This window comes from Carassius carassius, chromosome 22 (genome assembly GCF_963082965.1).
Source record: "Carassius carassius chromosome 22, fCarCar2.1, whole genome shotgun sequence".
NCBI lineage: Eukaryota > Metazoa > Chordata > Actinopteri > Cypriniformes > Cyprinidae > Carassius > Carassius carassius.
Window position 1 is genome coordinate 31,925,729 of NC_081776.1, and position 14,743 is coordinate 31,940,471.

Here is a 14,743-nt window from a genome sequence, read left to right on the forward strand (position 1 = left end):
AGGTAAGTTAAGGGAAATTATTTGGAAACTCAGCATAGACTGCCACGCCGAATGAACTCTGTCCTGTTGTGTGTGGGATTTACGCAGATTGCCTATTTGCGTTTGGGCACATCATTGTATAGATTATGGCGAAAGAGAACTAGTGTGGAAGTGGGGAGTTTCTGTAGTGTAGTGGTCATCACGTTCGCCTAACACGTGAAAGGTCCTCGGTTCGAAACCGAGCAGAAACAGCTGCTTCCTTTTGATGAAAAGTATGAACCCTTTTTAGCCGACTGTGGGCTTTAGAAGACATTACCTTTATGCACATTTTACAGAGCCTTCAATTAAAAATGTTGGACTGTTTGGAGAGGTAGGTAGGTAGGTTTCCGTAGTGTAGTGGTTATCACGTTCGCCTCACACGCGAAAGGTCCCCAGTTTGAAACTGGGTGGGAACAGTGAATCTCTTTTTCACAATGGTTCAATTGGCATTCTGTTGAGGAGGAACTCAATGCTACCCAAGCTTTCGGCTTTTTTCATGCCAAGAGGCATGAATATAGTCAGCAAATGTGTAGTTGATGCAGAAATGAAAGAGCAGTCACTGTTTGACCTAAACCTAACCCACACTCGTGCCATTTCAAGCCTGCGTGGCTTTCTTCTGAGGAACACGAAAGAAGATATTTGTCAGAGTGGCCCTCTGTTAGGCAGCAGCTCTACGTCACGAAGGCCTGTCTTTACACAGGTGTAAAGACAATTATTAAGCCACACTAGGCAGCAGTAACTGCCACACCGACAGACTCTGTACTTTAAACCAGGCAGTTTCAATGAACAGATGGATGGTGCACTCAAAGACAAAATATTTTGTATAACGTTAAAAACAATTAAATTAAATAACTTAATAAAGAGCAAAAAAGTAATGGTCACAGAGCAATCCTTCAGACAACTGGAAAAATGCTTGGTTTGCCACTCAAAAAAAAAGCTATTTGCAGACTGAAGAGCACAACGCAATCTGTAATTTTATTCATGCTCCAAGAAGCGTGCGATGAAAAGGTCAGATCCAACCTTGACTGCAGGTTTCCATAGTGTAGAGGTTATCACATTCGCCTTACACGCGAAAGGTCCCCAGCTTGAAACTGGGCGGAAACAGGTGGGGGCTTTTGTTCTTTCTGTGGTGAAATGGCTGTCTGGTAGGCAGGTGGTCCAAGCTGCAAACGCCTTAATTCAGAGGTAAGTTAAGGGAAATTATTTGGAAACTCGGCATAGACTGCCACGCCGAATGAACTCTGTCCTGTTGTGTGTGGGATTTACGCAGATTGCCTATTTGCGTTTGGGCACATCATTGTATAGATTATGGCGAAAGAGAACTAGTGTGGAAGTGGTGAGTTTCTGTAGTGTAGTGGTCATCACGTTCGCCTAACACGCGAAAGATCCTCGGTTCGAAACCGAGCAGAAACAGCTGCTTCCTTTTGATGAAAAGTATGAACCCTTTTTAGCCGACTGTGGGCTTTAGAAGACATTACCTTTATGCACATTGTACAGAGCCTTCAATTAAAAATGTTGGACTGTTTGAGGGAGGTAGGTTTCCGTAGTGTAGTGGTTACCACGTTCGCCTCACACGCGAAAGGTCCCCAGTTCGAAACAGGTCGGGAACAGTGAATCTTGTTTTCACAATGGTTCAATTGGCATTCTGTTGAGGAGGAACCCAATGCTACCGAAGCTTTGCGGCCAAGAGGCATGAATATAGTCAGCAAAGGTGTAGTTGATGCAGAAATGAAAGAGCAGTCACTGTTTGACCTAAACCTAACCCACACTTGTGCCATTTCAAGCCTGCGTGGCTTTCTTCTGAGGAACACGAAAGAAGATATTTGTCAGAGTGGCCCTCTGTTAGGCAGCAGCTCTACGTCACGAAGGCCTTTCTTTACACAGGTGTGAAGACAATTATTAAGCCACACTAGGCAGCAGTAACTGCCACACCGACAGACTCTGTACTTTAAACCAGGCAGTTTCAATGAACAGATGGATGGTGCACTCAAAGACAAAATATTTCGTATAACGTTAAAAACAATTAAATTAAATAACCTAAAAAAGAGCAAAAAAGTAATGGTCACATAGCAATCCTTCAGACAACTGGAAAAATGCTTGGTTTGCCACTCAAAAAAAACTATTTGCAGACTGAAGAGCACAACGCAATCTGTAATTTTATTCGTGCTCCAAGAAGCGTGCGATGAAAAAGTCAGATCCAACCTTGACTGCAGGTTTCCGTAGTGTAGAGGTTATCACATTCGCCTTACACGCGAAAGGTCCCCAGCTCAAAACTGGGCGGAAACAGGTGGGGGCTTTTGTTCTTTCTGTGGTGAAATGGCTGTCTGGTAGGCAGGTGGTCCAAGCTGCAAACGCCTTAATTCCGAGGTAAGTTAAAGGAAATTATTTGGAAACTCGGCGTAGACTGCCACGCTGAATGAACTCTGTCCTGTTGTGTGTGGGATTTACGCAGATTGCCTATTTGCGTTTGGGCACATCATTGTATAGATTATGGCGAAAGAGAACTAGTGTGGAAGTAGGGAGTTTCTGTAGTGTAGTGATCATCACGTTCGCCTAACACGCGAAAGGTCCTCGGTTAGAAACCGAGCAGAAACAGCTGCTTCCTTTTGATGAAAAGTATGAACCCTTTTTAGCCGACTGTGGGCTTTAGAAGACATTACCTTTATGCACATTTTACAGAGCCTTCAATTAAAAATGTTGGACTGTTTGAGGGAGGTAGGTTTCCGTAGTGTAGTGGTTATCACGTTCGCCTCACACGCGAAACGTCCCCAGTTCGAGAAACAGCTGCTTCCTTTTGATGAAAAGTATGAACCCTTTTTAGCCGACTGTGGGCTTTAGAAGACATTACCTTTATGCACATTTTACAGAGCCTTCAATTAAAAATGTTGGACTGTTTGAGGGAGGTAGGTTTCTGTAGTGTAGTGGTTATCACGTTCGCCGCACAGGCGAAAGGTCCCCAGTTCGAAACTGGGCGGGAACAGTGAATCTCTTTTTCACAATGGTTCAATTGGCATTCTGTTGAGGAAGAACTCAACGCTAACGAAGCTTTGCGGCCAAGAGGCATGAATATAGTCAGCAAAGGTGTAGTTGATGCAGAAATGAAAGACCAGTCACTGTTTGACCTAAACCTAACCCACACTCGTGCCATTTCAAGCCTGCGTGGCTTTCTTCTGAGGAACACGAAAGAAGATATTTGTCAGAGTGGCCCTCTGTTAGGCAGCAGCTCTACGTCACGAAGGCCTTTCTTTACACAGGTGTGAAGACAATTATTAAGCCACACTAGGCAGCAGTAACTGCCACACCGACAGACTCTGTACTTTAAACCAGGCAGTTTCAATGAACAGATGGATGGTGCACTCAAAGACAAAATATTTCGTATAATGTTAAAAACAATTAAATTAAATAACCTAAAAAAGAGCAAAAAAGTAATGGTCACAGAGCAATCCTTCAGACAACTGGAAAAATGGGCTTTAGAAGACATTACCTTTATGCACATTTTACAGAGACTTCAATTAAAAATGTTGGACTGTTTTAGAGGTAGGTAGGTAGGTTTCCGTAGTGTAGTGGTTATCACGTTCGCCTCACACGCGAAGGCCAGTCGCGGATAGGTGTAGAGCGCTAACTAGCCAATAGCAACGAAGGAAATTCCAGGGAGGCGGGACGAAAAAAATACACAGAATTAGAGGTTCGAATCCCGTCTCGGCCACAAATACCATAAAATGAGTTTGTATTCGTTTTTTCATCTAGATACACTTTAAGTACGATTAACATATAATAGATGATTTTTGTGAACAAAGATAAAAATAAATCTTGTAATAATTGTTCTTTTGTATGGTGTACAAAATGTGCAAAGATCTTAAGAAACATATACATTATAATAGGGAATAGTTATTTTTAATATAGAAAAATGTGAATAATTAAAAAGAACACTTTGATAATGTTTCAGGCCTTTATTTATAAAGATACGTCTATTTATATGTGTATAACTGTACAGAAAACCCATATATATGAAATATAACTAAAACTCACAAAAAAGTAAGTTTTTCATTTTATTTATAGTAAAGTAATATACTTATAAAAATTAAAAGAAAAAATAACAAAAATATATAATAATTAAATAAATATACATAAAATAATCATAGGTTATTAAACAACAGCAACAGATATAATAAAAATAAAGATGTGGAGAACAGAAAAAACAATACAAATATGTTTTATATTAAATAATTATGTATGTTTAATGGTAACAGTTATTAACATTCAGTGTTTACATATCTGAGCAAGTAAATAAAATGTAATATCAATTTAAAAGAAAATCAACAAAATGTATACATTTTTTAATCAATAAAACTTAACACACAGTTCAATACAGTTCAAACAAGGCCACATACTTATAGTATTTTAATTAACAAATTGAAATACATGAAAATATTTAAATGTATAGATTCAACAACAACAACAATAATAAAATCTAAAGTTGTGGAGAACACAGAAAAAAAATATATTACACTACCACTTAAATGTTTTTGAACAGTAAGATTTTTAATTCTCACCAAGCCTGCCTTTATTTGGTCCAAAATACAGTAAAAGCAATAATATTGTTGAAATATTTTTACTAGTTAAAATAACTGCTTTCTATTTGAACATATAGTAAAATGTATTTTATTTCTGTGATGCTCCGCTGTATTTTCAGCATCATTTCTCCAGTCTTCAGTGTCACATGATCTTCAGAAATCAGAATAATGATTTACTGATCAAGAAAAAATATTATTATTATTATTATTATCAATATTTTAAACCCCCCAGGGATTCTTTAAATAGAAAGATCCAAAGATCTGCATTTATTTGAAATAAAAAGCTTTCTTAACAATATAGATTGTACCATTCTTTTGGGGGGAAAGAAATGACAGAAATTAATGCCTTTTTTTTAGCAAGGATGATTTAAATTGATTAAAAGTGATGATAAAGATGAAAAATGTTGATGATGAAAATGTAAAAAAAAATATATATATATATATATATATATATATATATATATATATATATATATATATATATATATATATATATATCTCAGATAAATGCTGTTCTTCTGAACTTTCTATTCATGTAAGAAACTGAAAAGATTGTACTCGGCTGTTTTCATCATAACATAACAACAACAGTAATAATAATAATAATAATTTTTTCTTGAGCAGTAAATCATCATATTATTCTGATTTCTGAAGATCGTGTGACACTGAAGACTGGATGAATGATGCTGAAAATACAGCGGAGCATCACAGAAATAAATTACAGTATATATTCAAATATATAGCCTTCCTGATAATGTTCGGGGTTCAGACACACTCTCTCTGTTTAAATCTAGATTAAAAACACATCTCTTTCGCCAAGCATTCGAATAATGTATCTCTTAAATTGTGAGTGTAGTTGTATCTGATCAAATGTGCATTCTTATTCTTTAGCTTGGGTTAAACTAATTAATTTTACTCTGTTGGAACAGCAGCTATGCTAATGATGTCTCTATATGTGTCTCTGTTTCTGCTGGATTTACATCCCGTGGTAACTAGGATTTACACAAGCTCCAGTCTGGATCCAGAACACCTGAGAAGAGATGATGCTGACCCTCAGAGGACCTCAGATGATGCTGACCCTGAATCAACAACAGAACTAACAAATATTGCTACATGTGTGACTGCATCATATAATAATTATTAATTATTAATAAAATTAATAATGTTCATCGTCTGGCTGACTACGTCTTGTATGAATTTTTCTACAAATCCTGTCATACGTGCACAAACTGACAGTCACCACTTATAAGCTACTACTAAATATTGTAGAAACATAATTTTCTGTAAAGTTGCTTTGTAACAATTTGTATTGTAAAAAGCGCTATACAAATAAACTTGAATTGAATTGAATTGAAATAGAAAGCAGCTGATTTAAAATAGTAAGAATATTTAAAATGCTACAGTTTTTGCTGTACTTTGGATAAAATAAAGGCAGGCTTGGTGAGCAGAAGAAATTCTCAAAAAACATTAAAAATCTTACTGCTGAAAAACATTTGACTGGTAAGAGTATTTTAAATAAAATATTTATTTACGGAGTTTAATAATAGCCGTTACTAACATTTAGTGTTTACAAAACTGAGCAAGATAAAATAAAGCAAGTCAATACAATTAATTAACACACTAAAGTACAGTGTAAACAAGGCCAATACTTCTGATGTTTTATTTAACAAATGGAAATCAATTAAATAATTTAAAATTGTAGACTAAACAACAACAGCTACAATAATATTAATAATAATACAATTTGTGGAAGACACAGAAAATAAAACAAGCCTTCGACCTGTTTAAGAAGATCCTTGCTCCTATGTTGCGTTGCCAAGAGATGTTCAAGAGAGGCAGTTCTCAACAGATCTGTCCATCTATGGTCCAACACGAAGACCAGCCGTTCTGAGGGGTCCAGTGTGAGCTGAACGAGGGACGCAGTTATGGCAGATGGTGTGGTGTTCTACAGAAGATTAACAGCATTACTTTATTAAAATATAATGTCTTGGTGTTGTGTGCACATATGAGACAGACAGTTTACACACATAAGTGCCTGTATGAATTATTTATTTACCTGCATCCGGAAGAAACCCTTCCCTTCAGTGTCTGGTGTGATGTTATGGTGGAGTGAGACGGGTGGATGGGTCTTGACACAGCATGCATCATCTTAACATTCCTGAAATATAGATTCAAATTAAATATATCAAATGTATTTTATAATTCATTATATATATATATATATGTATGTATGTGTGTGTGTGTGTGTGTGTGTGTGTGTGTGTGTGTGTGTGTGTGTGTGTGTGTGTCTTTATTTTTACAATTTTTTTTTTATTTTTTTTATATTTGAATATATTTTCTAATCATTGTAATTTATTCCTGTTATGAAAAGCTGAATTTTCTGAATTATTACTCCAGTCTTCAGCATCACGTCAACCTTCCGAAAATAATGTGCTTTCATCATTGTAGTGACAATGATAATATCAACATTGATTACAATAAGAAATGTTTTGTGAGCAAATAATCATATAAATAATGATTTCTGGATCATATGACACACTGAAGAGTATAAATGATGCTGAAGAATTCAGCTTTGCATCACAGGAATAAAGTTAATTTAACATAGGAAATAGTTATTTTAAGTTGTACCACACAGTAAATGTTGACAATTTATATATATATATATATATATATATATATATATATATATATATAGGAAATAGTTATTTTGAAATTGTACCACACAGTACATGTTGACAATTATATATATATATATATATATATTTATATATTTGCACTAAAGTCTTGAAAATCACATAACATTCAAAACAGTTGCTATAATTAATCACATAAGTATGATTATATGATAATATAATAAGTAATTAATTGTAAGTTTTTTTTTTGGTTTAGTTTTTTTAAAAGAAACACATAATTCACTTTACCTGCTTGTTGGGAGTTTGGCAGCGTATGTTGTTCAAACAAAACAATTTCGTGAAGAAATCTCCGATCGTAAAACGCGTCTCCTCTCCTTCAGAGCGAATGATTGACAGATGAGTATCTGCTGTTTGAATTCCCCGCCACGGAAGAAGCGAAACAGCGCCAGGAAATCTACGTGTGGCCACAAATATATTGCATCCGTAGTGTTAAGCACTACCATAGAGAATGAATGGGAAAAGTTAAGAGAAGTTAAGCTTAACTATTTTCGGCTCCCGCGCGAAAGGTCCCCAGTTCGAAACTGGGCGGGAACAGTGAATCTCTTTTTCACAACGGTTCAATTGGCATTCTGTTGAGGAGGAACTCAACGCTACCGAAGCTTTGCGGCCAAGAGGCATGACTATATTCAGCAAAGGTGTAGTTGATGCAGAAATGCAAGAGCAGTCACTGTTTGACCTAAACCTAACCCACAATCGTGCCATTTCAAGCCTGCGTGGCTTTCTTCTGAGGAACACGAAAGAAGATATTTGTCAGAGTGGCCCTCTGTTAGGCAGCAGCTCTACGTCACGAAGGCCTTTCTTTACAAAGGTGTGAAGACAATTATTAAGCCACACTAGGCAGCAGTAACTGCCACACCGACAGACTCTGTACTTTAAACCAGGCAGTTTCAATGAACAGATGGATGGTGCACTCAAAGACAAAATATTTCGTATAACGTTAAAAACAATTAAATTAAATAATCTAAAAAAGAGCAAAAAAGTAATGGTCACAGAGCAATCCTTCAGACAACTGGAAAAATGCTTGGTTTGCCACTCAAAAAAAAGCTATTTGCAGACTGAAGAGCACAACGCAATCTGTAATTTTATTCGTGCTCCAAGAAGCGTGCGATGAAAAGGTCAGATCCAGCCTTGACTGCAGGTTTCCGTAGTGTAGAGGTTATCACATTCGCCTTACACGTGAAAGGTCCCCAGCTCGAAACTGGGCGGAAACAGGTGGGGGCTTTTGTTCTTTCTGTGGTGAAATGGCTGTCTGGTAGGCAGGTGGTCCAAGCTGCAAACGCCTTAATTCTGAGGTAAGTTAAGGGAAATTATTTGGAAACTCGGTGTAGACTGCCACGCCGAATGAACTCTGTCCTGTTGTGTGTGGGATTTATGCAGATTGCCTATTTGCGTTTGGGCACATCATTGTATAGATTATGGCGAAAGAGAACTAGTGTGGAAGTGGGGAGTTTCTGTAGTGTAGTGGTCATCACGTTCGCCTAACACGCGAAAGGTCCTCGGTTCGAAACCGAGCAGAAACAGCTGCTTCCTTTTGATGAAAAGTATGAACCCTTTTTAGCCGACTGTGGGCTTTAGAAGACATTACCTTTATGCACATTTTACAGAGCCTTCAATTAAAAATGTTGGACTGTTTGAGGGAGGTGGGTAGGTTTCCGTAGTGTAGTGGTTATCACGTTCGCCTTACACGCGAAAGGTCCCCAGTTCGAAACTGGGCGGGAACAGAGAATCTGTTTTTCACAACGGTTCAATTGGCATTCTGTTGAGGAGGAACTCAACGCTACCGAAGCTTTGCGGCCAAGAGGCATGACTATATTCAGCAAAGGTGTAGTTGATGCAGAAATGAAAGAGCAGTCACTGTTTGACCTAAACCTTACCCACACTCGTGCCATTTCAAGCCTGCGTGGCTTTCTTCTGAGGAACACGAAAGAAGATATTTGTCAGAGTGGCCCTCTGTTAGGCAGCAGCTCTACGTCACGAAGGCCTTTCTTTACACAGGTGTGAAGACAATTATTAAGCCACACTAGGCAGCAGTAACAGCCACACCGACAGACTCTGTACTTTAAACCAGGCAGTTTCAATGAACAGATGGATGGTGCACTCAAAGACAAAATATTTCGTATAACGTTAAAAACAATTAAATTAAATAACCTAAAAAAGAGCAAAAAAGTAATGGTCACAGAGCAATCCTTCAGACAACTGGAAAAATGCTTGGTTTGCCACTCAAAAAAAAGCTATTTGCAGACTGAAGAGCACAACGCAATCTGTAATTTTATTCGTGCTCCAAGAAGCGTGCGATGAAAAGGTCAGATCCAACCTTGACTGCAGTTTTCCGTAGTGTAGAGGTTATCACATTCGTCTTACACGCGAAAGGTCCCCAGCTCGAAACTGGGCGGAAACAGGTGGGGGCTTTTGTTCTTTCTGTGGTGAAATGGCTGTCTGGTAGGCAGGTGGTCCAAGCTGCAAACGCCTTAATTCCGAGGTAAGTTAAGGGAAATTATTTGGAAACTCGGCGTAGACTGCCACGCCGAATGAACTCTGTCCTGTTGTGTGTGGGATTTACGCAGATTGCCTATTTGCGTTTGGGCACATCATTGTATAGATTATGGCGAAAAAGAACTAGTGTAGTAGTGGGGAGTTTCTGTAGTGTAGTGGTCATCACGTTTGCTTAACACGCGAAAGGTCCTCGGTTCGAAACCGAGCAGAAGCAGCTGCTTCTTTTTGATGAAAAGTATGAACCCATTTTAGCCGACTGTGGGCTTTAGAAGACATTACCTTTATGCACATTTTACAGAGCCTTCAATTAATAATGTTGGACTGTTTGAGGGAGGTAGGTTTCCGTAGTATAGTGGCTATCACGTTTGCCTCACACGCGAAAGGTCTCCAGTTCGAAACTGGGTGGGAACAGTGAATCTCTTTTTCACAATGGTTCAATTGGCATTCTGTTGAGGAGGAACTCAACGCTACCGAAGCTTTGCGGCCAAGAGGCATGAATATAGTCAGCAAAGGTGTAGTTGATGCAGAAATGCAAGAGCAGTCACTGTTTGACCTAAACCTAACCCACAACCGTGCCATTTCAAGCCTGCGTGGCTTTCTTCTGAGGAACACGAAAGAAGATATTTGTCAGAGTGGCCCTCTGTTAGGCAGCAGCTCTACGTCACGAAGGCCTTTCTTTACAAAGGTGTGAAGACAATTATTAAGCCACACTAGGCAGCAGTAACTGCCACACCGACAGACTCTGTACTTTAAACCAGGCAGTTTCAATGAACAGATGGATGGTGCACTCAAAGACAAAATATTTCGTATAACGTTAAAAACAATTAAATTAAATAACCTAAAAAAGAGCAAAAAAGTAATGGTCACAGAGCAATCCTTCAGACAACTGGAAAAATGCTTGGTTTGCCACTCAAAAAAAAGTTATTTGCAGACTGAAGAGCACAATGCAATCTGTAATTTTATTCGTGCTCCAAGAAGCGTGCGATGAAAAGGTCAGATCCAGCCTTGACTGCAGGTTTCCGTAGTGTAGAGGTTATCACATTCGCCTTACACGTGAAAGGTCCCCAGCTCGAAACTGGGCGGAAACAGGTGGGGGCTTTTTTTCTTTCTGTGGTGAAATGGCTGTCTGGTAGGCAGGTGGTCCAAGCTGCAAACGCCTTAATTCCGAGGTAAGTTAAGGGAAATTACTTGGAAACTCGGCGTAGACTGCCAAGCCGAATGAACTCTGTCCTGTTGTGTGTGGGATTTACGCAGATTGCCTATTTGCGTTTGGGCACATCATTGTATAGATTATCGCGAAAGAGAACTAGTGTGGAAGTGGGGAGTTTCTGTAGTGTAGTGGTCATCACGTTTGCCTAACACGCGAAAGTTCCTTGGTTCGAAACCGAGCAGAAACAGCTGCTTCCTTTTGATGAAAAGTATGAACCCTTTTTAGCCGACTCAGGGCTTTAGAAGACATTACCTTTATGCATATTTTACAGAGCCTTCAATTAAAAATGTTGGACTGTTTGAGGGAGGTAGGTAGGCAGGCTTCCGTAGTGTAGTGGTTATCACGTTCGCCTCACAAGCAAAAGGTCCCCAGTTTGAAACTGGGCGGGAACAGTGAATCTCTTTTTCACAATGGTTCAATTGGCATTCTTTTGAGGAGGAACTCAATGCTACCGAAGCTTTGCGGCCAAGAGGCATGAATATAGTCAGCAAAGGTGTAGTTGATGCAGAAATGAAAGAGCAGTCACTGTTTGACCTAAACCTAACCCACACTCGTGCCATTTCAAGCCTGCGTGGCTTTCTTCTGAGGAACACGAAAGAAGATATTTGTCAGAGTGGCCCTCTGTTAGGCAGCAGCTCTACGTCACGAAGGCCTTTCTTTACACAGGTGTGAAGACAATTATTAAGCCACACTGGGCAGCAGTAACTGCCACACCGACAGACTCTGTACTTTAAACCAGGCAGTTTCAATGAACAGATGGATGGTGCACTCAAAGACAAAATATTTCGTATAATGTTAAAAACAATTAAATTAAATAAACTAAAAAAGAGCAAAAGAGTAATGGTCACAGAGCAATCCTTCAAACAACTGGAAAAATGCTTGGTTTGCCACTCAAAAAAAAGCTATTTGCAGACTGAAGAGCACAACGCAATCTGTAATTTTATTCGTGCTCCAAGAAGCGTGCGATGAAAAGGTCAGATCCAACCTTGACTGCAGGTTTCAGTAGTGTAGAGGTTATTACATTCGCCTTACACGCGAAAGGTCCCCAGCTCGAAACTGGGCGGAAACAGGTGGGGGCTTTTGTTCTTTCTGTGGTGAAATGGCTGTCTGGTAGGCAGGTGGTCCAAGCTGCAAACGCCTTAATTCCGAGGTAAGTTAAGGGAAATTATTTGGAAACTCGGTGTAGACTGCCACGCCGAATGAACTCTGTCCTGTTGTGTGTGGGATTTACACAGATTGCCTATTTGCGTTTGGGCACATCATTGTATAGATTATGGCGAAAGAGAACTAGTGTGGAAGTGGGGAGTTTCTGTAGTGTAGTGGTCATCACGTTTGCCTAACACGCGAAAGTTCCTTGGTTCGAAACCGAGCAGAAACAGAAACTGGGCGGGAACAGTGAATCTCTTTTTCACAATGGTTCAATTGGCATTCTTTTGAGGAGGAACTCAACGCTACCGAAGCTTTGCGGCCAAGAGGCATGAATATAGTCAGCAAAGGTGTAGTTGATGCAGAAATGAAAGAGCAGTCACTGTTTGACCTAAACCTAACCCACACTCGTGCCATTTTAAGCCTGCGTGGCTTTCTTCTGAGGAACACGAACGAAGATATTTGTCAGAGTGGCCCTCTGTTAGGCAGCAGCTCTACGTCACGAAGGCCTTTCTTTACACAGGTGTGAAGACAATTATTAAGCCACACTAGGCAGCAGTAACTGCCACACCGACAGACTCTGTACTTTAAACCAGGCAGTTTCAATGAACAGATGGATGGTGCACTCAAAGACAAAATATTTCGTATAATGTTAAAAACAATTAAATTAAATAACCTAAAAAAGTAATGGTCACAGAGCAATCCTTCAAACAACTGGAAAAATGCTTGGTTTGCCACTCAAAAAAAAGCTATTTGCAGACTGAAGAGCACAACGCAATCTGTAATTTTATTCGTGCTCCAAGAAGCGTGCGATGAAAAGGTCAGATACAACCTTGACTGCAGGTTTCCGTAGTGTAGAGGTTATCACATTCGCCTTACACGTGAAAGGTCCCCAGCTCGAAACTGGGCGGAAACAGGTGGGGGCTTTTTTTCTTTCTGTGGTGAAATGGCTGTCTGGTAGGCAGGTGGTCCAAGCTGCAAACGCCTTAATTCCGAGGTAAGTTAAGGGAAATTATTTGGAAACTCGGTGTAGACTGCCACGCCGAATGAACTCTGTCCTGTTGTGTGTGGGATTTACACAGATTGCCTATTTGCTTTTGGGCACATCATTGTATAGATTATGGCGAAAGAGAACTAGTGTGGAAGTGGGGAGTTTCTGTAGTGTAGTGGTCATCACGTTCGCCTAACACGCGAAAGGTCCTCGGTTCGAAACCGAGCAGAAACAGCTGCTACCTTTTGATGAAAAGTATGAACCCTTTTTAGCCAACTGTGGGCTTTAGAAGACATTACCTTTATGCACATTTTACAGAGACTTCAATTAAAAATGTTGGACTGTTTTAGAGGTAGGTAGGTTTCCGTAGTGTAGTGGTTATCACGTTCGCCTCACACGCGAAAGGTCCCCAGTTCGAAACTGGGCGGGAACAGTGAATCTCTTTTTCACAATGGTTCAATTGGCATTCTGTTGAGGAGGAACTCAATGCTACCGAAGCTTTGCGGCCAAGAGGCATGAATATAGTCAGCAAAGGTGTAGTTGATGCAGAAATGAAAGAGCAGTCACTGTTTGACCTAAACCTAACCCACACTTGTGCCATTTCAAGCCTGCGTGGCTTTCTTCTGAGGAACACGAACGAAGATATTTGTCAGAGTGGCCCTCTGTTAGGCAGCAGCTCTACGTCACGAAGGCCTTTCTTTACACAGGTGTGAAGACAATTATTAAGCCACACTAGGCAGCAGTAACTGCCACACCGACAGACTCTGTACTTTAAACCAGGCAGTTTCAATGAACAGATGGATGGTGCACTCAAAGACAAAATATTTCGTATAATGTTAAAAACAATTAAATTAAATAACCTAAAAAAGAGCAAAAAAGTAATGGTCACAGAGCAATCCTTCAAACAACTGGAAAAATGCTTGGTTTGCCACTCAAAAAAAAGCTATTTGCAGACTGAAGAGCACAACGCAATCTGTAATTTTATTCGTGCTCCAAGAAGCGTGCGATGAAAAGGTCAGATACAACCTTGACTGCAGGTTTCCGTAGTGTAGAGGTTATCACATTCGCCTTACACGCGAAAGGTCCCCAGCTCGAAACTGGGCGGAAACAGGTGGGGGCTTTTTTTCTTTCTGTGGTGAAATGGCTGTCTGGTAGGCAGGTGGTCCAAGCTGCAAACGCCTTAATTCCGAGGTAAGTTAAGGGAAATTATTTGGAAACTCGGCGTAGACTGCCACGCCGAATGAACTCTGTCCTGTTGTGTGTGGGATTTACACAGATTGCCTATTTGCTTTTGGGCACATCATTGTATAGATTATGGCGAAAGAGAACTAGTGTGGAAGTCGGGAGTTTCTGTAGTGTAGTGGTCATCACGTTCGCCTAACACGCGAAAGGTCCTCGGTTCGAAACCGAGCAGAAACAGCTGCTTCCTTTTAATGAAAAGTATGAACCCTTTTTAGCCGATTGTGGGCTTTAGAAGACATTACCTTTATGCACATTTTACAGAGCCTTCAATTAAAAATGTTGGACTGTTTGAGGGAGGTAGGTAGGCTTCCGTAGTGTAGTGGTTATCACGTTCGCCTCACAAGCAAAAGGTCCCCAGTTTGAAACTGGGCGGTAA

At 39.9% G+C, this 14,743-nt stretch overlaps 17 non-coding genes across 17 annotated transcripts; all 17 read left to right on the forward strand.

Annotated features, from left to right (window-relative positions):
• Positions 1-157: 157 nt before the first annotated feature.
• On the forward strand, positions 158-230 carry trnav-aac (transfer RNA valine (anticodon AAC)). The gene has a single exon. It is a non-coding gene; the product is annotated as a tRNA-Val (tRNA).
• A 131-nt stretch (positions 231-361) lies between these two features.
• Positions 362-434, forward strand: trnav-cac (transfer RNA valine (anticodon CAC)). The gene has a single exon. It is a non-coding gene; the product is annotated as a tRNA-Val (tRNA).
• Positions 435-1,358: 924 nt separating this feature from the next.
• trnav-aac (transfer RNA valine (anticodon AAC)) lies at positions 1,359-1,431 on the forward strand. Its single transcript has one exon. It is a non-coding gene; the product is annotated as a tRNA-Val (tRNA).
• An 800-nt stretch (positions 1,432-2,231) lies between these two features.
• Positions 2,232-2,304, forward strand: trnav-uac (transfer RNA valine (anticodon UAC)). The gene has a single exon. It is a non-coding gene; the product is annotated as a tRNA-Val (tRNA).
• Positions 2,305-2,540: 236 nt separating this feature from the next.
• Positions 2,541-2,613, forward strand: trnav-aac (transfer RNA valine (anticodon AAC)). The gene has a single exon. It is a non-coding gene; the product is annotated as a tRNA-Val (tRNA).
• Positions 2,614-8,423: 5,810 nt separating this feature from the next.
• trnav-uac (transfer RNA valine (anticodon UAC)) lies at positions 8,424-8,496 on the forward strand. The gene has a single exon. It is a non-coding gene; the product is annotated as a tRNA-Val (tRNA).
• Positions 8,497-8,732: 236 nt separating this feature from the next.
• Positions 8,733-8,805, forward strand: trnav-aac (transfer RNA valine (anticodon AAC)). The gene has a single exon. It is a non-coding gene; the product is annotated as a tRNA-Val (tRNA).
• A 128-nt stretch (positions 8,806-8,933) lies between these two features.
• On the forward strand, positions 8,934-9,006 carry trnav-uac (transfer RNA valine (anticodon UAC)). Its single transcript has one exon. It is a non-coding gene; the product is annotated as a tRNA-Val (tRNA).
• A 913-nt stretch (positions 9,007-9,919) lies between these two features.
• trnav-aac (transfer RNA valine (anticodon AAC)) lies at positions 9,920-9,992 on the forward strand. Its single transcript has one exon. It is a non-coding gene; the product is annotated as a tRNA-Val (tRNA).
• Positions 9,993-10,793: 801 nt separating this feature from the next.
• On the forward strand, positions 10,794-10,866 carry trnav-uac (transfer RNA valine (anticodon UAC)). Its single transcript has one exon. It is a non-coding gene; the product is annotated as a tRNA-Val (tRNA).
• A 236-nt stretch (positions 10,867-11,102) lies between these two features.
• Positions 11,103-11,175, forward strand: trnav-aac (transfer RNA valine (anticodon AAC)). Its single transcript has one exon. It is a non-coding gene; the product is annotated as a tRNA-Val (tRNA).
• A 1,118-nt stretch (positions 11,176-12,293) lies between these two features.
• Positions 12,294-12,366, forward strand: trnav-aac (transfer RNA valine (anticodon AAC)). Its single transcript has one exon. It is a non-coding gene; the product is annotated as a tRNA-Val (tRNA).
• Positions 12,367-12,977: 611 nt separating this feature from the next.
• trnav-uac (transfer RNA valine (anticodon UAC)) lies at positions 12,978-13,050 on the forward strand. The gene has a single exon. It is a non-coding gene; the product is annotated as a tRNA-Val (tRNA).
• A 236-nt stretch (positions 13,051-13,286) lies between these two features.
• Positions 13,287-13,359, forward strand: trnav-aac (transfer RNA valine (anticodon AAC)). The gene has a single exon. It is a non-coding gene; the product is annotated as a tRNA-Val (tRNA).
• Positions 13,360-13,485: 126 nt separating this feature from the next.
• trnav-cac (transfer RNA valine (anticodon CAC)) lies at positions 13,486-13,558 on the forward strand. The gene has a single exon. It is a non-coding gene; the product is annotated as a tRNA-Val (tRNA).
• A 604-nt stretch (positions 13,559-14,162) lies between these two features.
• On the forward strand, positions 14,163-14,235 carry trnav-uac (transfer RNA valine (anticodon UAC)). Its single transcript has one exon. It is a non-coding gene; the product is annotated as a tRNA-Val (tRNA).
• A 236-nt stretch (positions 14,236-14,471) lies between these two features.
• trnav-aac (transfer RNA valine (anticodon AAC)) lies at positions 14,472-14,544 on the forward strand. The gene has a single exon. It is a non-coding gene; the product is annotated as a tRNA-Val (tRNA).
• Positions 14,545-14,743: the final 199 nt, after the last annotated feature.